Source organism: Rutidosis leptorrhynchoides, chromosome 3 (genome assembly GCF_046630445.1).
Source record: "Rutidosis leptorrhynchoides isolate AG116_Rl617_1_P2 chromosome 3, CSIRO_AGI_Rlap_v1, whole genome shotgun sequence".
NCBI lineage: Eukaryota > Viridiplantae > Streptophyta > Magnoliopsida > Asterales > Asteraceae > Rutidosis > Rutidosis leptorrhynchoides.
This window is the reverse complement of record NC_092335.1, coordinates 269728602-269752878: the sequence shown is the minus strand read 5'-3', so window position 1 is coordinate 269752878 and position 24277 is coordinate 269728602.

Below are 24277 nucleotides of genomic sequence, written 5' to 3'. Positions count from 1 at the left end.
GTCTTAACCGATGACGTAGTTATGATTGATTTCCGGGATTTAAGGGATTTAAAGAGAATCTTACGTAATAAGATTTGGTTCTTTGGTGATTAAGGAAATCAGGATCTTCTTTGATTATATGCAATAATCTGTTTCGATTGCTCTGTCGGATATTTCACTATAAATTCACCCCTTCGTTTCCTTATTTTCCATGACTCACACCTTCTATTCTTTCTCCCTTGATTCTTACTTTAAAGCATTCATCAATATGCTCCATCCAATCCTGATTTTTGATATACTCCTAACTTTTATATCTGTCATTCTTTTTTTTTCATCTACCACCAGAAGAATCTATTTACTTCTACTATACTCGTGTGTTTATAGTGTTTCTAATTCTCCCGTGTCTCTATATTGCTATCTGCATCGATATACACGGTTTGTAATTTCGAGGTTATTATCGAAGTTTATATTCTTCATTATTTTTCGGAGCTTCATGCTTTCGTTTTCTCTTCCCAACTTCGAGTCAAGCGAGTAATGGTCCGGAATTCGTAGATATGAAATTCAGAATGAACATAACTAATGCTCTAAGAAGAAAATGGTAATAGAACGATTTTGATTTGTTAAATTACCAGAATACCCTGGAGAAGACCGAGTCATCCAGAAAAATATTCTCTTGATATGCTTAAAGATTAGATAGAATGTAAGAGTCGTGTAAATGGCACATGATAATGGTACTGTGAATCATCATGCTTCATTAGAAACTCAGCATAACTCACTGTAATATAATGACGTTGATCAAGTGTCATTATATTATACTAATCCATGCTTCAGTTCCTAACACTACTTCAAAACATTCATATTTTAAACTCGAAGGTTTCAGAATTTAGAAACTAACACAGTTTCTTTTATGTTGCAGATATTACGGAGAGATAAATAATCTCAGATAAGAATAGTTGTGAAAATATCGCCAGAAATATGGAGGATATTTATAATAGAACATACGAGAATATCTTAGAATTTATAATATCAATGGATGATGAAGAAGATTTGTCTGTGAAGGTTTAGAATGAGAAATAAGATGTTTGCTAACGATTTCAGCAGGCACATAATCATTTGGATTCTTTGAAGGCAAACTTATTCTTTGTGATTTGTCCACGGCTTTCTTCATAGTTTCACATAATCCGTTTTTCGGAACTAAATTTTCTATCGAGCGTTCCTAACACTCCTTTCTTTATGATCAAACTTTTGGCCATTAAGATCATCTACAACATGCTTCTTCGTCAGCATTTTCAAAGTTAACTGATCTGGGTCATCGGTTATCAAACCGAGGTAGTTTCAGGAGAATTGTGTTTTTAGAATGATTAATCGCTGATGGAAATATTGTGGAATATAAAAGGTTCCCCAGTAACAATAAAGAGTACGCATATAGGTTATAATAAAGTTGTTTCGGATGAAAAGTCAGAGTTGACTTGTTGGAGCTGTGACAAAATTAGCTACTTTGGAAAGGGATTGCAAAACGATCTTCGGTAATAACAATGTCAAAGGAACTAGAACCGATATGTGTCAAACGTTTACTCAGTTTTCGAGGGTTTTTCAGGTGCATAACTATATGCATCAATCTTTTCTTCTTTAGATGAAGTGCGGTTGGTTTATCCTCTCGATTGAGGTGTTTTTAAGAATCATGATAGATTTGAATGCTGATTGTAATCGTCGAGATACAATGAGGTTTAAGATGAAATCAAGTGGCAATCTTGAAGAAATGTTTAGTTTCATATGTTATAATCAATATTTTAATTCATTTTAATTGTCCAATGTCATTAGTCCACAGTCGATAGTCCACAGTAACAGTCCAATAGTTCATATATAGTTTAATATATAATATACGAATTAATTAATACGTGTCGTGACCCGTATACCTCTCAGACTCGATCACAACTCAAACTATATATATTATTGTAGAATCAACCTCAACCCTGTATAGAGAACTCGATCATTACTGCATATAGAGTGTCTATGGTGATTCCAAATAATATATATATATATATATATATATATATATATATACATATATATATATATATATACATATATATATATATATATATATATGCGTCGATATGATATGTCAAAACATTGTATACGTGTCCCGATATTTAAAGTGCGTAAAATAATTACAGAAATTAAATGACGATAAATAAAAGTGCGATAATTAAATTGCGATAAATAAACTGCAATAAATAAAATGTAATCAATTAGCTAGGAACAGTTAGCTGGAACAGTTAGCGTGGATTCTTAACAAAATTTTTCATAGTTAATTTGTTTGTTTCTAACAGATTTTATTTTGTCATATGTTTTCTTCATATGCCACTTGTTGGATTCTGGGAAGTCAAAATCCAAATATGAAATTAAATGAAAATGGCTATTCTGCGGTGAACAGATACGTATAGCGGTGGTTGTAAGTAGGATAGTAAATGACTATTGAATCAGCTTTGACGAATGTACAATGTAACTTATTAAGATGAAATCTAATTATTCCTCGGGTATTACCTACCCGTTAAAAAAAAATTTCACCATTAATATTTTGTACAAAAGAACTTTTAGTTACAATCTTTATGAAAACATATATACATATATATTTTCTTCCGATGAAATCATGAATTTAATGAGTTAATATGATATTAATCTCATTTGCTTTTCGGTTTGAGCTAGAATAAGAAATCTCTAAAACTTTTTGAAACCACTTATTCTTCGCAGAATATCAATGAAGTTATGGATCAATACTTCATCGTTCATTATTGTTGGTACTCCTTGGTATCTATGGTGCGTATGATGTTGATGTTTGTGGGACAGATTATGATGTCGAGACGTGTGATGCGGATGTTGTTTGTTAGTGGTGATGATGGTATTGTTGATGTTATTGATGGTGGTGCTGATTATGCTACTGGTGCTGCTGCTGGTGTTTGCAACCTTCGCACCATGTTCTCCAAAGCCGTCACGCGAGCGCGAAGTTCGTTAACTTTTGCTAGTACACCGGGATGATTGGCGGTTGGAGCGAGCGAATGAACAAGATTTGTAATATGGGATAGTATATAATCGTGACGAGATACTCTAGAAATGAGAGAGAAAATGGTGTTTCGAATAGGTTCGCCGGTAAGTGCTTCAAGTTCATCGCCAAGAGGGCAATTTGGTGGATGGAATGGATCACCTTCTTCTTGTCTCCAGTGATTTAGTATATTACGAACCCATCCCTAATTCATCCAGAATAGATGATGGGAAATTGGTTGATCCATTCCGGTGACGCTGCTTTCGAAGCCCGAATGGAAATCCATATCGGCATAACTGTCGGAATCTGAAGAATTCGAACTAGATGCGGAATCCATCTTGTATAATGGGGAAAATGAATTTTTGGTATGGAATAGATTATAGGAGTTAGATTTGGTACTCTTCAATACATAATTTACATATGTATATATAATACTAAAATCCCGTAAATTACGGAGAATCTTTGAAAAGATATCAGTCAAAGTTTGCAATAACAGATATGCTAAGATAAGAATTCGTCTATACACTATCAATGCAGTAAATGCAGTAAAACGTGTCTAGACTTATGAATGATAAGTAGGTAATTTCCTAAAGATGATAAGCAGATGATTTCCGACTAGAAATGATAAGCAAAACCTTTGACATGTAGACTCGGTCGAAATCCAGACTCATTAATGCATCCTAACAACTACTAGTTAGACACACTAATGCAAGACCTGGTTCGCTACAACCGTTGCTTTGATACCAACTGAAAGGACCCGTCCTAATCCACCTGGACGAAGTCATCAACATTTGGTCCCATTGCGATGATCGGCTCCAAGTAAAGTCCTTATATTGAGCAAATGCACAGCGGAAGACTTAATTCGTACCTGAGAATAAACATGCTTTAAAGTGTCAACCAAAAGGTTGGTGAGTTCATAGGTTTATCATAACAATCATTTCAATATGTTAATAGACCACAAGATTTCCTAATCATAAACATAATACACTTGCAAGTGTATGTAAAGCATTCTAAGTGGTTGAGCACTTGGTAACCATACTTAACATTTAATTAACATCGCATATTCCCTTTATTATGAAATCTCACTACACCGTACCAAGTGTAGTCACCAAAACGAAGTACTGTGCAATCGTTGAATACTGGTCGTCCAGTCCGGTTGGGGTTGTCAGGCCCGATAGATCTATCAACAGGATTTGCGTTTACAATACCCATGTAAATAGTAGTTACCAAGCTACAGGGAAGTATGCCAGTGGTACAACTCAACGTAGAATATATTTTAAGTACTTGTGTCTATTTCGTAAAGTATTCATAAAAGCAGCGCATGTATTCTCAGCCCAAAATATATATTGCAAAAGCAATTAAAAATGAAGCAAATGAAACTCACTTTTGCCTTGAAGGTATTTAATTCGACTTGGTCTCCGATAGATATCACGAACCTAACCATATATATAATATATCAACATATTTTCTTTTTAAGTAATCGTTACATATGTATATACTTTTAATATTTTCTTAGTCCGTAGTTAGCAGTCCGATGTTAGTGGTCCACAATTAGTTGCTTAAATAAAATAAATAAAGACCCCATCGTATTCGTATTGATCAGAATTAATCTCGACCCATGGTACCATGTTGTCAAATGACGTGTTGCGACAATAAAGTACCGTGTTGTCAAATGACGTGTTGCGTACAATCATGAGGTCTTATGATTAATCTTCTCGTGTTGTTTACGGGTGGTCCTGAAATATATAAAATCAAATCATAAGTAATTATATATAAAATATCATATTAATTAGGAAAGATATGATTAATTTACTTTTTCTCCAAATATTTTCGTAGCTAAACTAGCTTCGGATACCCAATCTTGTTTTAGTCGTAGTTTCTTCATTACAACTCCGTTTTTGTTGGTTCAACTTGCCACTTCCTTGGATTGAGTCAAATTTTAAGAATATGAACTGAAAATACCTTAGTTTGTATTCGAAATCATAGGTTATAGGTCAAACTTTGGTGAAACTTATGAAAGTGATCATTTTCCATCATAAAAACAACATTTAATGATCATTTTTCTAAAAATACTTACACTTTGAGTTAAACCATGAAATTTTTATGTGTTAACATATTCATAAGAAATATTATTTTTCCAAAACATGAACTTCCAATTCAAAGTTCAAGATGGTTTTTAATTATCCAACCCGAAACAGCCCCCGGTTGCACTCCGACGACGTAGATTCAGTTTCTAAGATGTTCTTTGTAAAACCAAGTTATATCTTGTTAGGTTAGCATATCATTATGATATATTACAGGTCTTGAAGTGTTTTAAAAGTCAAGTTAGAAGGATCTATTTAGTTTGCGAACAAGTTTGAAATCATTCAAACTATGTTCTTGTTGTTAAAATTTTATACCACAAAATAAGATAGCTATATGAATATGAATTGAATAAGATTATGAACAAGGTTACTACCTCAAGTTACTTGGACAAAGTTACTGCAAAATATAAGAAATAATCTTGGAATCAAAGAGTGGTGGAGTTAGATCAAAAGGTTGGAAGTAAACTTCTTCAAATGGGTGGTTATTTTGATATGTTCTTGAAAGAGTTTTCTTATGGTGTTTAAGGCTTGTAATTGAAGCTAAATGATGGGGAAAATTCTTGGAGATGATCAAGTATGAAGTTAGGAGTATTTTGAGAGAAAAATTAGGATGTAGGTATGAGAAAATGGAGTGAAGAAATGGTGTTCATTTATAAAAACGTTTTTAGTTTATAAAGAAAGAAAAGGATTCCTAATTTTGTTTTCTTACTAATAATTCATACTACTTGACAAATTCTAATTACCTCATATCTAGGGCAGTAATAATGTCGATTAGGATGTTGATTTGATGTGTATATACCAATAGTAAATACGTATAGAAGCTGGATATGATACGGGTACATATACCCTAGATATACGTATAGAAATCTTGAGGAAACGGAATGAGAATTCAAATATAGCTATCTTTTGTGAATATACTTATATTGTTTTATGTATTTAAGTCCTTAAAAAGTGATTAAATACATTATATATACGATACATGTATAAGCATTATAGATTATAAGTATATATATCAAAGAATGTTACGTATAGTTATCGTTTTGAAAACTTAAGTTAGTAGTTTCAAAATATACTTATAACTCATTGTCATTAGTACACAATGAGATGTTAAACCATCCTTAGATCGTGGTAAATATATATAAATACATATATATACACAAACGTATAATTATCGTATGTTATATAGTTCGTGATATCATCGGTCATATTGGACGGTCAAACGTTGTGTAAAACTCTTTTCAAAAACACAAGTCTCAACAATTTGGATTTCTTATCATGTTGGTATGGTTCAATTTATGTAAATATTAATCTCATAAGTATAATTTGGTCGGAAAATTCCGGGTCATTACAGGGATGCCTTACAAGGAACCTCGGGGACCCGTCCAAACATGAGTGCCGTGTATCATCCACAACCAACGGACCAAACAAACTTACGTTTCACATCTTGGAAAGACATGTTACAAATTTGTATTGTTGCCTTTAGATGTCTCCTCTTGCACAGTAGTTACCACTCGTGTATTAACGCCGCACCTTTCGAAACCTTACATCACCACAAGTGTTGTCCTCCCATTTCATTGGACCGAAGTAGGTGACAAGCAAATCATCAGATCCGAAAGCATTTAAGAAATAACTGTTGAGATAATTCAAGTCCGAGAAGGGCTCAAGACGACCCGTAATCACCAAAGGAGTTACACCAAGGTTAGATGAAAATCTCTCAAGTTCAAGGTCAGTAACCGCGTAACATTGAAAAACCGCACCTTGGGAAGGTGTAACCCGTTTCGAGAAATCGAGGAAAGTTATATCCGCAATATTGATCCTTTTGAAAATTTTGGGGCGTATTGGAACCGCCTCCTACCGTTTAGATCTCCTGACTCAATTAAAGTTTTCGTTTACCTTACATTTTGTGTAACAAACTTAGAGACGTGTCCTGCGGAACAGGAACATGCTATCCTCCTAGATAAACCTACTATTAATGACAAACTCCCCTCCATGGGAAAACCGGTTGAAATGGTGAATCGTAAACCAAGCCTTAATACAACGTGAAACACCGACTATCCAAATTCATGGAAATGCCCAAGGACATATCTTCACTTATTCATTGCATTGACAATGCAAGGTCTCGAGGAAGAGACATCGACTATTGCTTCCAACTAAATTTCGGGACGAAATTTCTTTTAAGGTGTGGGTAATGTAACATCCCGCATTTTTCCGTTAAATTATTTTAACGCCCATTTTTTTATTTTAAATAATATCCTTTGTGACTAGATACGTATCCTTCGTTAGCTAACATTCTTAATAATTTTCATTATTGGATTATAACATCTCCCGTTAATGTGCGTATCTAAAATATCTCGTTTAGGTAATTCACGCACCCGCTTATAAACTAGAGGGACTAGACTTTCCAAAAGACCAAACCTTTGACTAGGTCAAAGTGGTCAACACCCACCTCCTTCTTTCATTTTCCATTTCATTTCCTTTTTCTTAAATACTTTCACCATTTTTCTCTCAATCTTCAAAACAAGAATTCATCATCTAAATTCGGATTAGGAGGCTAGCAACAAAACAAATTACATATTTGGAATCCTCTCTTCATCCTCTACAACTTGATACCAATTTCATCTCATTTGGGTAACTTTCTAAAATCACTAGATTTTGTGTTCTTGATGTTTTTGAATTATAAAGTTGTTAATTAGTGTCTATGGCTCAAGTCTAACATGAATATATGACTTGTATGCTCGATTTGTTGTTTTGGAGTAACTAGCATGAACTTGAAAATGGATTTGCTTAACCTTTGATTTTGGATGAGTTAATGTTGTTAAATTGTTTAAGTTCATGTTTTAATTGTATTACTAGTATCACTAGCTTTGTTTTGATGCGTAGGTTGATTAAGAAAACTTCAAATACATGTTTAGTGATTTTTGTGAATTTTGATTAGGGTTTGATGAACTTGAAATGAACTTTTGATACTTTGAATGCCATGAAATGTTGTTAGTAAGTGTTTAGTTGTATTGCATGAGTAATTACCTTCGAAACGACATATCACATATGTGGATTGGATTCCCGAATCATGTAATGCATTTCAAGAACTTGAAGCTTTGAAAATGGACCTTGAATGATCAATTGGCGAGAAATCGGTTATTGTAAATGATGTTTTCGCTTGATGAAAAGTAGTTAGTTGTGTTCCTTGTCAAATTAGCTTTCTAACGATATAAGGTGCGAGTTCTAAGTGTTAGCGGTTTGTAAAATATACTTGAAAGAGTTTTGATTTGGGACTTGAACAATTGAGACTAACCAGGTACCAGCACACGACCAATGCCGCGGCGCGGCAATCCTTTGTCGCGGCACGACCTAAGCCGTGTCCAGCTTCTGACCTCCTTGTTCAAAATAAGAAAAATGTGTGGCATGCTATGGACCTCCGATTCACATGTAACTTGTTCTAACATGCTTATATATGAATAAATAGCACAGAAAAATAGTTCGGGACCCGACCCGAACGTGTTGACTTTTGTTGACTTTGACCCGACCAAAGTTTGACTTTTTGTCAAACTTAAACAAATGATTATGCAATCTTTTCTAACTTGTTTCTATACTTGTATCTTGCATGAAACTTGACAAATTGTTTCACATGCTACATAATCGAGTCGTAACAAGCCATACGACTAATTGAATATCTTTGACCGATCGTGTTTACCGTTATTGATACAACCCTAATTGTTTAGGTCAAGACTATCGTTTGTACTTTGCACGTTACTTGTTGAAGTACCTTTTTACTCTCGCACTCCAGGTGAGATCATAGTCCCACTTTTACTCTTTTGAACTTACATTTGGGATGAGAAAACATAAACATTTCTTTTTAACTAAGTGAACACAAGTAGAGGAAAACAAACATTCTACATACGAGTTTAGAACAAAATTCTCAATTCGATTATCATTAGTTACTCTTGTAGTGTGTAAGTGTAGGCTTGAACTTATGTTGTATGGCCATATGAGTTTGACAAACCCTCATCTCGGACGGTTCGCTACCGTCTATGGATGAAATATATTTTCGAGAAACAGTGTTGTTCTAGCACTATTAATGGGGTTCAATGGACGGAATGTTAAGCCTTGATAATTGGGTGCTCGTGAATATTAACTTTTATAATGTACTACTATTTCATCAATGTTGCAAATCTTGTGGTTCGACTTACTTTTACTCACTTACTTACTTAAACCTATGATTTCACCAACGTTTTCGTTGACAGATTTCTATGTTTTTCTCAGGACTTTGAACGATATGTGAAACATGCTTCCGCTCATTATTTTGATACTTACATTGGATGTCGAGTATATGTGCATACATGGAGCGTCTATTGACTTTATTTAAAACTGTGTCGCCTAGGTTTCATTTGTACTTGTAACTTTGTAACGAAACTTTTGGTTGAACAATTCTTGTAAACTTGGGAACAATCTTTATGTAAGAAATGAAGGCAACATTTTTTTTTGATCAAACGTCATTTTAAAGACTTACGACCACGCAATGGGACCTAAGTATTCGGCGCCATCAATGACGATTTGGTCGGGTCGCTACACCAACTATTTACCGTCTCTATCTTCCCCGGATCTACTTGAATACCATTTTCGTTCACAATGTGGCCAAGGAATTGAACTTCCCTTAGCCAAAATTCACATTTGGAGAATTTAGCATACAACTTCTCCTTCCGCAACGTCTTTAACACACTCCGCAAATGATGTTCATGTTCCTTCATACTCTTCAAATAGACAAGTATGTCGTCGATGAACACAATTACCGACTTGTCCAACATAGGTTGGCAAACTCGGTTCATAAGATCCATGAATGCCGCCGGTGCAGTCGTAAGACCAAAAGGAATAACTACGAATTGAAAATGCCCATAACACGTTCGAAAAGCCGTTTTCTCGATGTCTTCCTCACGGACCCGCATTTGGAGATAGCCGGACCGTAGGTCGATTTTAGAGAAATACGTTGCACCTTGGAGTTGGTCGAACAAATCATCAATCCTAGGTAAAGGATAACGATTCTTGATCGTCACTTTGTTCAACTCCCGATAATCGATGCACATCCGCATACTACCATCCTTCTTCTTCATGAATAAAACCGGAGCGCCCCATGGCGAAGCACTCGGTCGAATGAAACCCTTTTCAAGCAACTCTTGGGTTTGGTTTAACAACTCTTGCATTTCCGTTGGTGCTAAATGATAAGGAGTTTTAGCAACGGGGGTAGCCCCCGGAACTAACTCAATGCGAAATTCAACTTGCTTTCCGCTGGAACACCCGGTAACTCATCCGGAAAAACGTCTTCAAATTCACTTACCACCGAAATTTCACGAATGGATGGTGGCTCATCTCGAGTATCAATAACATGGGCAAGAAAAGCCATGCCACCACCAACAAGAAAACGACGTGCCCGAGCAAAAGTGCATATCGGCACAAGTCTTCTTCGTTTATCGCCATGAATAATTAACTCTCCCCCACTAGGGGTCTTCACTCGAATAGATTTTTCATGGCATGCAATATTGGCTCTATTATAATCGAGCCAATCCATACCAACAACGATATCAAAATCACCCAAAGTCATCGGGATGAGATCGATTTTAAAGTTTTCATCACCAAACACAACATTACAATTTTTACACACATCAACCACTAGCACCGTCTTGCCATCCGCTATTTCAACTTCTACCGGACGAATTAACTTAGCTAACGGTTTATTAAGTTTAGGCACAAATTTTGGTGACACAAACGACAAGTTTGCACCACTATCAAAGACTATCCTTGCCGGATTGGAATTAACCATGTAAGTGCCTGAGACAACTTCGCTAGGTTGCTTGGCCTCCTCATTGGTCATCAAATAATTTCGACCCCTAGCCGTACCCGCCGCCTTCTCTAGTCGCTTAACATTATCGTTGCGCAATTCAGGACACTCCGGCCTCTTGTGCCCCTCTTTGTTACAATTAAAACAAACGATTTTGTTGGAAGATGAGTTCTTACAATCACGGGCCAAGTGCCCTTGTCGACCACAATTGTAGCACGTGGGCCCAAAACTCTTAGAAGCCCCCTTTTTTGCACTACCGATGCTCTCAGTCACACTCTTGTTCTTCTTGTTCGAGTGGCTAGTAGCCTCAAATTTTCGTTTGCCAAAGGTGAAGTCACTCTTTCTGGGAGCAAACGACTCAAAACCCTTAGTGATATCAAATAGCTCGTCAAAAGTCTTTGTCGAATTCCTACTAATCCTTTCTTGATAGTTATCATTCAAGGTTCGGTAGAAATCTTCTTTCAACATGTGATCGTTCCCGTCATACTCCGGGCAAAATTGGGTCTTTGATAAGAAAGTGGACTTGAGAGTGTTCAAATCCATTGACCCTTGCCTTAAAGTACGTAACTCATCCTTAAGCTTTGAAAGATCGGCCGAAGTTCGGTACTCCTTGAAAAATTTGAAATGTCCCGTTCTTATTGATTAAAAACATTCCATATTAATTGATTTCGTTGCGAGGTTTTGACCTCTATATGAGACGTTTTTCAAAGACTGCATTCATTTTAAAACAAACCATAACCTTTATTTCATCAATAAAGGTTTAAAAAGCTTTACGTAGATTATCAAATAATGATAATCTAAAATATCCTGTTTACACACGACTATTACGTAATGGTTTACAATACAAATATGTTACAACGAAATAAGTTTCTTGAATGCAGTTTTTACACAATATCATACAAGCATAGACTCCAAATCTTGTCCTTATTTAAGTATGCGACAGCGGAAGCTCTTAATAATCACCTGAGAATAAACATACTTAAAACGTCAACAAAAATGTTGGTGAGTTATAGGTTTAACCTATATATATCAAATCGTAACAATAGACCACAGATTTCATATTTCAATATACATCCCATACATAGAGATAAAAATCATTCATATGGTGAACACCTGGTAACCAACATTAACAAGATGCATATTTAAGAATATCCCCATCATTCTGGGACACCCTTCGGATATGATATAAATTTCGAAGTACTAAAGCACCCGGCACTTTGGATGGGGTTTGTTAGGCCCAATAGATCTATCTTTAGGATTCGCATCAATTAGGGTGTCTGTTCCCTAATTCTTAGATTACCAGACTTAATAATAAGGGGCATATTCGATTTCGATAATTCAACCATAGAATGTAGTTTCACGTACTTGTGTCTATTTTGTAAATCATTTATAAAACCTGCATGTATTCTAATCCCAAAAATATTAGATTTTAAAAGTGGGACTATAACTCACTTTTACAGATTTTTTTACTTCGTCGGGAAGTAAGAATTGGCCACTGGTCGATTCACGAACCTATAACAAATATGTACATATATATCAAAGTATGTTCAAAATATATTTACAACACTTTTAATACATTTTGATGTTTTAAGTTTATTAAGTCAGCTGTCCTCGTTAGTAACCTACAACTAGTTGTCCACAGTTAGATGTACAGAAATAAATCGATAAATATTATCTTGAATCAATCCATGACCCAGTGTATACGTATCTCAGTATTGATCACAACTCAAACTATATATATTTTGGAATCAACCTCAACCCTGTATAGCTAACTCCAACATTCACATATAGAGTGTCTATGGTTGTTCCGAAATATATATAGATGTGTCGATATGATAGGTCGAAACATTGTATACGTGTCTATGGTATCTCAAGATTACATAATATACAATACAAGTTGATTAAGTTATAGTTGGAATAGATTTGTTACCAATTTTCACGTAGCTAAAATGAGAAAAATTATCCAATCTTGTTTTACCCATAACTTCTTCATTTTAAATCCGTTTTGAGTGAATAAAATTGATATGGTTTCATATTGAACTCTATTTTATGAATCTAAATAGAAAAAGTATAGTTTTGTAGTCGGAAAAATAATTTACAAGTCGTTTTTGTAAAGGTAGTCATTTCAGTCGAAAGAACGACGTCTAGATGAACATTTTAGAAAACTTACTTCCACTTTGAGTTTAACCATAATTTTTGGATATAGTTTCATGTTCATAATAAAAATCATTTTCCTAGAATAACAACTTTTAAATCAAAGTTTATCATAGTTTTTAATTAACTAACCCAAAACAGCCCGCGGTTTACTACGACGGCGTAAATCCGGTTTTACAGTGTTTTTCGTGTTTCTAGGTTTTAAATTATTAAGTTAGCATATCATATAGATATAGAACATGTGTTTAGTTGATTTTAAAAGTCAAGTTAGAAGGATTAACTTTTATTTGTGAACAAGTTTAGAATTAACTAAACTATGTTCTAGTGATTACAAGTTTAAACCTTCGAATAAGATAGTTTTATATGTATGAATCGAATGATGTTATGAACATCATTACTACCTCAAGTTCCTTGGATAAACCTACTGGAAATGAGAAAAAATAGATCTAGCTTTAAAGGATCCTTGGATGGCTTGAAAGTTCTTGAAGCAGAATCATGACACGAAAACAATTTCAAGTAAGATTTCCACTCGAAATAAGATTGTTATAGTTATAGAAATTTAATTAAAGTTTGAATATGATTATTACCTTGTATTAGAAAGATAACCTACTGTAAGTAACAAAGGTTTCTTCATCTTGGATGATTACTTGGAATGGATTTAGAAAACTTGGAAGTAAACTTGCAATCTTGGAAGTATTCTTGATTTTATGAAACTAGAACTTTTGGAATTTATGAAGAATACTTAGAACTTGAAGATAGAACTTGAGAGAGATCAATTAGATGAAGAAAATTGAAGAATGAAAGTGTTTGTAGGTGTTTTTGGTCGTTGGTGTATGGATTAGATATAAAGGATATGTAATTTTGTTTTCATGTAAATAAGTCATGAATGATTACTCATATTTTTGTAATTTTATGAGATATTTCATGCTAGTTGTGTGATGCCCCGTACAAAACCATCGTGTACGAATCATCAACAACAGGATCATTACAAGGTTAAGTACTATATGCTGTAATTAAAGAAGTTGCATTCTCGATAAAAAGGAGATGTCATAACCGACATCAAATGTTTTACATTTCAAAAGCATGCTTCACTAAGTAGAAGCAAATAAATAAGTGTACGTGACCCCAAAGGTCGTTACATAACATAGTTTCAAAAGTAAATAAGTTTGAATGCAAGATAAGTAGTCATGCGATAACAACTCTAAGCAGCGGGTTCTACAGCACGACTAGTACACATCGGAAGCAACCTCAAGCACCTGAGAAATACATGCTTAAAAATGTCAACACAAAGGTTGGTGAGCTATAGTTTAAGTATAACAGTATGTAAGGTAGGCCACGAGATTTCAGTGCTACAAAGAGCGTTTTAAAACAGTATGATAAAGTATATGTTAACCGTGGGCACTTGGTAACTAACTTAATGTTTATACCCCCTGAAAGTACACTTGTCAAGTGCGTATGTTTACGAAGTATTAAATACTCGTTAAATGCTAGCGCTACTAGCCCGAGTGGGGATGTCAAACCCTATGGATCCATATCTAAGATTCGCGTTCACGGTTCAAAAACCAATGATTAAACGTTACCGAGCTAAAGGGAATGTTTATGTCGTTGTATAACCCACACATATATAAGTTTAAGTACTCGTGCCTAGTATGTAAAACATAAAATCCGCATGTATTCTCAGTTCCCAAAATAAGTTAAAGTAAAAAGGGAATGCTATAACTCACAATGATATGTAGCGGTAAAGTAGTAGTCGGGAAAGGTGTGCAAGTAAATGGTCCGAAGTCCTCAACCTAAGTCAAATAGTACTAAGTCAGTAAATCATATTAATAGGTTTAAAAGTATGTAATTAAGGTCTTAAGGGTCATCATCAATCATCATTAAACAAAAGGCGTAAAGTAGGTTTCGTTTATGAAAGTAGCTTAAAACAAAGTCTGATTTCAGTCAGTCACCACGGCCTCTACCCTTACTGAATTAAGGTGAGACCAGTGGCCATGGCTCCATCTATGAGTCCCTTAAGTGTGGTAAAATTTACAGAAGCAAACTCGTCTTGGTTTGACCGTGGCGACGGTCTAAGTGCGAGTAGGTCAGAAATTTCTGTACAACGTTAAAGGACATAGTAACGATCGGAGGCCCATAAATCCTAAACCGTAACTCGGATTAAGACGAGTCCTATATGAAAAGTTATCTACTAGAAAAGTTATATCTAAAAATCAAGCTTAGAACAGCCCAGGTCTAATGGTCTGTTCCAGAAGCATCAGGTCAGTAGGTTTTGGACAGAACAGTGAGTTTAAAAGGGTTCTTGTGGTCTTGGTGCTTGATGTTCATCATGGTTCTCATCCTTGATGCATATAGCTTCAAGTGTACAACTCATTGATGTATCTACATCATCTCAACCAAGTCTTGACCATCATAACCCATGTGCAAGTCTAAGACATGAAGCACAACTCACTTAAGAGTTGTATGAAGTTTGATGAACCAAAGTTGCATCAAGGTCTTAGATCTAACACATACATGGACTTTAAAGCTAATAACAAGTTACAAACTTGAAAGTAAACTAACTAATCAAGATCATAACTAGTAGAACATAGTTCTTAGTTTGATCTTGAAGATCCAAGACTCAAAAGTCTAGATCCAAAGTTATATTTAAGGAAAACTTATTTGTGTGTTCTTGAACTTTCAAAGTTAACTTAATTTGTTCAAGAGATATGAGATCAAGACTAACTTGTAGTACTTGACCATATAAACTAACTACATGAAATTAAAGTGTATAAAATAAAGACACAAGTTAATTAAACAAGTAATTAGTTCAAGGGTTGCTCATACTTTAAAGATTCAACCAAAGTTGATCTTTAAGTAAAGTAAACTTTAAGTTTACTTCCATGACTTACAAGTATGATTTCAACAACAATGAACTTATATCTTTTGAAACAAGTAGGGTAGAACATAACTAGATAGATTATGTTCTTGTTGTTCTTGTTATAACAAGATAAAAATGAAGAATCAAACTAGTGAGTTAGATTCTTGAAAGCTAGTAAGTAAATAACAAACAACAAAGTAAGTAAGTAATAATAACAAACAAGTATTCAAGTAACAAAAGATGATGATGATTAATGGGATGTTTGAATTCGGTTTTGTGGCAAGGAAAGAAGAGAAATATTGCTTAAGTTACTTACTAGTTTTAGAGAGAAAGGATAGCAAATTGCAAGTAAGGTGAAGTGTGAGAAAATGAGAGAGTTATGTGAGTAAGTAAGTAAGCAAAATTGAAAAAAAGAACACCCCTTATTGCCATCCCAACCTACGGCCAGCAGCATCCTCAAAGGGGGAGGGTGTTGTTTGGTGGATACAAGCATGAAAAGTTCATAAAGGTGGTTAAAGGATGGCTATGCATGGGGATTAAGACATAACTAGATTCCTTTTGTAAATGACTAACTAGTTACACTTTGAAACTAATACTTACATGTAGTATGGGCTAACTAAGTCCACTAGTAGTGTAGGGTGGGCTTGAAAGTCCAATAACATGAGTCCATTACACTAACAAAGCCCAAGTTCAAATAAATCACAAGTTAAACCAATTAAAGCCCAAGTAACTAACTAATAGCCTTAGTTAATTAAAATGATTAATAAATTTAATCATGAATGTAAATAATATCTAAAAATATTATTCGTGAAAGTTCCGGGTGTCACAAAGACGTTTCGGGCACTTAAAAGTCAAGTACGGGCAATCATGGTAACATGTAAATGTAATAACATACATTCGTTTAATCACACGTATTAATAATAGTAATTATTAATAAATAAATGTTGGAAATTCCAGGGTCATTACATTACCCACCTGTTAAAGAAAATTTCGTCCCGAAATTTAAGCTGAGGTAGATGGAGGAGTCGGGAAAAGGTGAGGATACTTCCGCATCATTTGATCCTCTCGTTCCCAAGTAAACTCAGGTCCTCGTTTGGCATTCCATCATACTCGGACGATCGGAATCTTGTTGCGTTTCAAAGTTTTGATCTCACGATCCATAATTTCAACAGGTTCCTCCACAAAGTGGAGTTTGTCATCAATTGTAAGTTCTTCCAGTGGTATGATAAGTTCTGGTGCAGCAAGACACTTCTTCAAGTTTGACACATGGAAGGTAGGATGAACTGAGCTCAATTGTGCTGGTAAATCCAAACGATATGCAACGGGTCCAACACGTTCCAGGATTTCAAAAGGACCAATGTATTGTGGGTTTAACTTTCCACGTTTCCCAAAATGGATCACACCCTTCCAAGGTGCAACCTTCAACATAACACGGTCTCCAACGTTGAATTCAAAGTCTTTACGTTTAAGATTGGCATAACTCTTTTGACGATCGCGGGCAGTCTTAAGTCTCGCTTGTATCTGAGCAATCTTCTCCGTTCGGGTCCGGTGATTTGCTTTTCGCCTACTTCGGCCCAACAAATAGGAGATCGGCACTTACGGCCATACAATGCTTCAAAAGGTACATCATTAATGCTAGAGTGATAACTGTTGTTGTACGAGAATTCGGCGAGTGGCAAATGTCTTTCCCAGGCCTTTCCAAAATCAATGACACATGCACGCAGCATGTCCTCCAAGGTCTGAATCATTCGTTCACTTTGCCCGTCAGTCTGAGGATGATAAGCAGTACTCATGTCAAGACGAGTTCCCATGGCTTCTTGCAAAGAACGCCAAAATCTATAGGTAAAACGGGGATCGCGATCGGAGATGATCGATAAAGGTACACCGTGTCGTGATACAAACTCCTTAATGTATAATTGAGCAAGTCTCTCCATTGTATCCGTTTCCTTCATCGCTAGAAAGTGTGCAGATTTGGTAAGGCGATCAACAATAACCCAAATGGTATCGTATCCGCCCACTGTCTTTGGTAGCTTGGTGATGAAATCTATTGTGATCCTTTCCCACTTCCATTGTGGGATCTCTGGTTGCTGAAGTAATCCAGAAGGTCTCTGATGCTCGGCTTTAACCTTCGAGCAAGTTAAACACTTACCAACATAAGTCGCAACGTCCTTCTTAAGATTCGGCCACCAATATTGTTCTTTAAGGTCGTGGTACATTTTGCCTGCTCTAGGGTGAATCAAATATCTCGATTTGTGTGCTTCATCAAGTATCAGGTTTCGTAGATCTCCATAAAAAGGTACCCAAATTCTTCCGGCATAACTTCGGAGTCCAGACTCCTTAACCTTAAATCGAGAGACAAGTATGTTCAAATGTTCATGAGATATATTCTCCTCCTTGAGAGCCTCAACTTGGGCTACTCTGATCTGGCTGTTGAGGTTCGAATGGATGGTGATGTTCAGAACCCTTACACGAAGAGGTGCCATCCTCTCCTTTTGGCTTAAAGCGTCAGCTACAACATTGGCTTTGCCAGGGTGATAACGGAGTTTACAATCATAGTCGTTGAGCATCTCGATCCATCGACGCTGTCTCATATTCAGTTGCTTCTGATCAAAGATGTGTTGGAGACTCTTGTGGTCGGTGAAGATAGTGCTCTTAGTTCCATACAGATAATGTCTCCATTATTTGAGCGCAAAGACAACGGCTCCAAGTTCAAGATCATGTGTAGTATAGTTCCGCTCGTGAATCTTCAATTGGCGGGAGGCATAGGCAATAACCTTTGATCGTTGCATCAGTACACAACCAAAACCACTCTTCGATGCATCACAATAAACAACGAAATTGTCACTGCCTTCGGGAAGCGATAGGATAGGTGCAGAGGTTAACTTCTTCTTCAAAGTTTGAAATGCTGATTCGTGTGCGGGTTCCTAAATGAGCTTCTTGCCCTTGTGAGTCAGTGCGGTCAAAGGACGCGCAATCAGAGAAAATCCTTCGATGAATCTTCGATAGTAACCGGCGAGACCTAGGAATTGGCGAATATGCGTCGGAGTAGTGGGGGTCTCCCACTTGCTGATGGCTTCAATCTTGGCGGGATCAACTTTGATACCTTGGTCGCTTACAACATGACCCAAAAATTGTACTTCCTTCAACCAAAATTCACACTTGGAGAATTTGGCGTAAAGTTGCTCTTGTCTTAAGAGTTTAAGCACTAATCGGAGGTGTTGCTCATGTTCTTCTTCGCTCTTAGAGTAGATGAGGATATCATCTATGAAGACGATAACAAACTTGTCCAAGTAAGGCTTGCAGACACGATTTATGAGGTCCATGAACACGGCAGGTGCATTTGTCAAACCGAATGGCATCACGAGAAACTCATAATGACCATAACGGGTCCTGAATGTAGTCTTCATCACGTCACTTTCCTTCACCCTCAACTGGTGATAGCTGGATCGCAAATCGATCTTTGAGTAGACACTCGATCATTGTAGTTGATCAAAAAGATCGTCAATTCGTGGAAGAGGATACCGATTCTTGATTGTCAATTTGTTGAGCTCACGGTAGTCGATACACATACGAAAGGATCCATCCTTCTTCTTCACAAACAGAACAGGTGCGCCCCAAGGTGAGAAACTTGGTTGGATAAACCCTCGATCTAACAGCTCTTGTAGTTGACTCTGTAATTCTTGCATCTCGGAAGGTGCGAGTCTATAAGGTGCGCGAGCTACAGGTGCAGCTCCTGGCACTAAATCAATCTGAAATTCTACGGCTCTCGGCGGTGGTAATCCAGGAAATTCCTCTGGGAAGACATCAGAAAATTCGTTCACAATTCGAACGTCGTTCACGCTCTTCACCTCAGTTTCTACTGCTTTCACAGGTGCTAGGACAGCAAAGCGTCCCTTCTTCATAATCTTTTGCGCTTTCACGCAACTAATGAGGTTCAACTTCGAGGTACATCTCTCTCCATAGATAACCAGTGGTTCACCATCTCCTTGTGGTATGCGAAGTGCTTTATCTCCACAGATAACATCGGCCTTTATCTTGCTCAACCAATCCATACCGACGATCACGTCAAAACTTCCCAGTTTGATAGGTATCAAATCAATTTCGAAATCTGCACCAGCTATGTTGATAATAGCTCCACGACTAATATGGTTAACCTTTTCAAGTTTTCCATTAGCGACCCCGACAAGCATACTCTCTTTTAACGGGACTAATGACCAATTAATCTTATCGCAAAAATGTCTACATACATAACTTCTATCCGCACCAGTATCAAACAAGACAGAAGCTAAAAGATTGTTGATTGTGAATATACCTGTCACCAAGTCGGGGTTATCGCGTGCATCCCTTGCATTAACATTAAAAGCTCGTCCACGGGGTGGTCCGCCATCTTTTCGCTTGTTGGGGCATGCGTTTCTGAAATGGCCCGTCTGCCCGCATTCATAACACTTCTTCGGCCCATTGGTGTTTGGCTTCCCATTCAAAGTAGTGACCTTGTAGTCCTTCCCGATGTGCCCAACCCGTTGGCACTTCTCGCAGACAACATTGCAATACCCAGTGTGGTGTTTGTAACATCGCTTGCATTGAGGTAAGGTTCCTTTGTAGTTCGGGTTGGTGTTGGTGTTGTTGTTGGGATTAGGGTTTCCACCGTTTTTGTGCCTCTTGGCGGGGGTTTGATCGTAGTTTCTCCCTCTGTTGTTGTTGTTGTGGTTGTGGGGGTTGTTGTGGTTGTTGTCCCATTTCCTCTTTTCACTACTACCGGCTTCAAACTTAGCCTTTTCCGGCTCGTCAAGGATGATTTGATTCAGGAGAGTATGCGCCATGCGCATTGCTTCGGGAACATTCGGTGGTTTGGATGAGGTGACATTACCCTTGATGGACTTAGAAAGTCCCGAGAAGTATTTCTCCAAGCGCTTAAATTCGGGGGTGACCATGGTCGGACACATCAGTGCTAACTCCAAAAACCTACGATTGTAACTGTTAAGGTCGTTCCCTACGGCTTTCAACTGCATAAATTCGATCTCCATCTTTTGAATTTCGGTTCTCGGACAATACTCATCAATCATAACCGCCTTGAATTCCTCCCATGGCGTAGCATACGCCTCAGCGATACCTTTCGCTTGAGCTAACGTGTTCCACCGCATTAGCGCGCCGTCAGATAGAGTGCAAGAAGCAAACTTAGTTTTATTATCCTCCGAACAGTTGCTAACTCGGAATACTGATTCAAGTTTCTCGAACCATCTGGTGAGACCAACCGGTCCCTCGGTGCCGCTGAAGTTATGTGGTTTGCAGCTCTGGAATTCCTTGTATGTACACCCATTTCGAACGGGTGGAATAACCGGTGGTGGTGGCGGTGGAGCTTCGAGATTTCTTTCTGCTAGGGCTACAGCGACCCGTTCGTTGATCATGTCCTCAATCTGGGCAGCGGTAGGTGTGGATCTTCCGTTAGCCATGGTATTCTAAACAAAAATTTTTACTCAAGTCAAAATCCAGTATGCAAGTAGCAGTAATACAGTATATAGTGACCAACATGGAATCAAAACATCACATGTTATTAAATAATGCATCTAGGTACAAATACCACAGAATTATCGTACAGCAATGTAAATAGAATATCGTGCAAGAATTAAATAATGCAAAGTTCCATTCATTAATAATAATAAGTTTCATACATCTGAATAAGTTCGTACAATACATATGAAATACATGAAACTATATCTAGATTACATCATGAAATCTAAATACAAAGTCCTACGGTGAAGGCGGGCGAACTGCTCCTCGAGCCAACTGCTCCTCGAGCTCAGTGACTCGAGCTCGGAGAGTCTCAACCTCCCTCATCAGTTCCTCGTTAGAGGGAGCTGGTGGGGCAGGCGGTGCAGGTGGGGCGGGTGGTGCCGGTGGTGCTGATGTAGATGGTCCGGCTCCGGATGTAGACGGTACGTCCCTAGATGTAAGTGGTCCGTATCTAAATCTAGGTGGTACGGTTCCAGGAATAGTCAATACGTAATGGGGAACCTTACGTATCTGTGGGTCGGCAGGGTATGGCACAACTCGTTTACAAGCAGTAACCCTACGACGATGGCCAAATGCGTCAGTAAAAGCACGACCTCCATTCACCCCTGGAATGACGGTGCCGTCGAAACGGTACCGCTTCTTCGGCGGGGTGGAGGGTGCCTGAATAGGTCTATCAGCAGGATCCTCATCATCGCTGGAGTCGTCTGATGATGAAGAATCGGCGGATGATGAGTCATCCGAATCGTGTGGTGGTGACACTGGTGGCTAAGCTGGTAATCCGAAGCGTCCGAAGGCGGCCAAGATCTGTCTGTGTCTGCCTGGCGGAATCACGACTAAACGTCTGTCGGGAGTGCGTCGGCAAGGCATGCACATGTGGTTACGAAACGGCCCTTCCCAGAACTCTGCGGGGATCTCAATACCACCAATGCGGGGCTGTGACCTCGAGGGTCCGAGAGCAGACACTAGGGCAGGTGCACTAGTACCAGCTCCGGAAGTAGAAGCGCCGGGATTACTAGTGGGTGTCGGGGCCGGTGTATCGGCAGTAGCAGCAGCAGGTGTAGCAGTAGGTAGGGCGACGGGGTCTGAGTCTGTACTGCCCGAAATGCCAGCAGGTGGAACATCCGACATCTGAACAAGGAAAAATAAATTTTCCATGTCAGTATGTCATAAAGCAAGCAAATAATAGGCCAACAGTTTAAATCATGTATAACAATAAGTAGCATGGTAATAATAACGAATCGTACAGAAGTAGCATGCAATCGAAAGCAAGTAATATCATGCAGTAGTGAAATCATGTAGTAGCATACGGCATATAGCAGAAAAAGTAAGCATTAGCATGTAGTAAGCTCAGCGGAAACAAGTAAACTAGCAAGTTGTAGATTAGTCCTATTAGTGAATCCTACTCGGGTCGGTCTTAGACTCACTAATGCAACCTAATTCCCTACAACCAATGCTCTGATACCAAATGTGATGCCCCGTGCAAAACCATCGTGTACGAATCATCAACAACAGTATCATTACAAGGTTAAGTACTATATGCTGTAATTAAAGAAGTTGCATTCTCGATAAAAAGGTGATGTCATAACCGACATCAAATGTTTTACATTTCAAAAGCATGCTTCACTAAGTAGAAGCAAATAAATAAGTGTACGTGACCCCAAAGGTCGTTACATAACATAGTTTCAAAAGTAAATAAGTTTAAATGCAAGATAAGTAGTCATGCGATAACAACTCTAAGCAGCGGGTTCTACAGCACGACTAGTACACAGCGGAAGCAACCTCAAGCACCTGAGAAATACATGCTTAAAAACGTCAACACAAAGGTTGGTGAGCTATAGTTTAAGTATAACAGTATGTAAGGTAGGCCACGAGATTTCAGTGCTACAAAGAGCGTTTCAAAACAGTATGATAAAGTATATGTTAACCGTGGGCACTTGGTAACTAACTTAATGTTTATACCCCCTGAAAGTACACTTGTCAAGTGCGTATGTTTACGAAGTATTAAATACTCGTTAAATGCTAGCGCTACTAGCCCGAGTGGGGATGTCAAACCCTATGGATCCATATCTAAGATTCGCGTTCACGGTTCAAAAACCAATGATTAAACGTTACCGAGCTAAAGGGAATGTTTATGCCGTTGTATAACCCACACATATATAAGTTTAAGTACTCGTGCCTAGTATGTAAAACATAAAATCCGCATGTATTCTCAGTTCCCAAAATAAGTTAAAGTAAAAAGGGAATGCTATAACTCATAATGATATGTAGCGGTAAAGTAGTAGTCGGGAAAGGTGTGCAAGTAAATGGTCCGAAGTCCTCAACATAAGTCAAATAGTAGTAAGTCAGTAAATCGTATTAATAGGTTTAAAAGTATGTAATTAAGGTCTTAAGGGTCATCATCAATCATCATTAAACAAAAGGCGTAAAGTAGGTTTCGTTTATGAAAGTAGCTTAAAACAAAGTCTGACTTCAGTCAGTCACCACGGCCTCTACCCTTACTGAATTAAGGTGAGACCAGTGGCCATGGCTCCATCTATGAGTCCCTTAAGTGTGGTAAAATTTACAGAAGCAAACTCGTCTTGGTTTGACCGTGGCAACGGTCTAAGTGCGAGTAGGTCAGAAATTTCTGCACAACGTTAAAGGACATAGTAACGATCGGAGGGCCATAAATCCTAAACCGTAACTCGGATTAAGACGAGTCCTATATGAAAAGTTATCTACTCAAAAAGTTCTATCTAAAAATCAAGGTTAGAACAGCCCAGGTCTACTGGTTTGTTCCAGAAGCATCAGGTCAGTAGGTTTTGGACAGAACAGTGAGT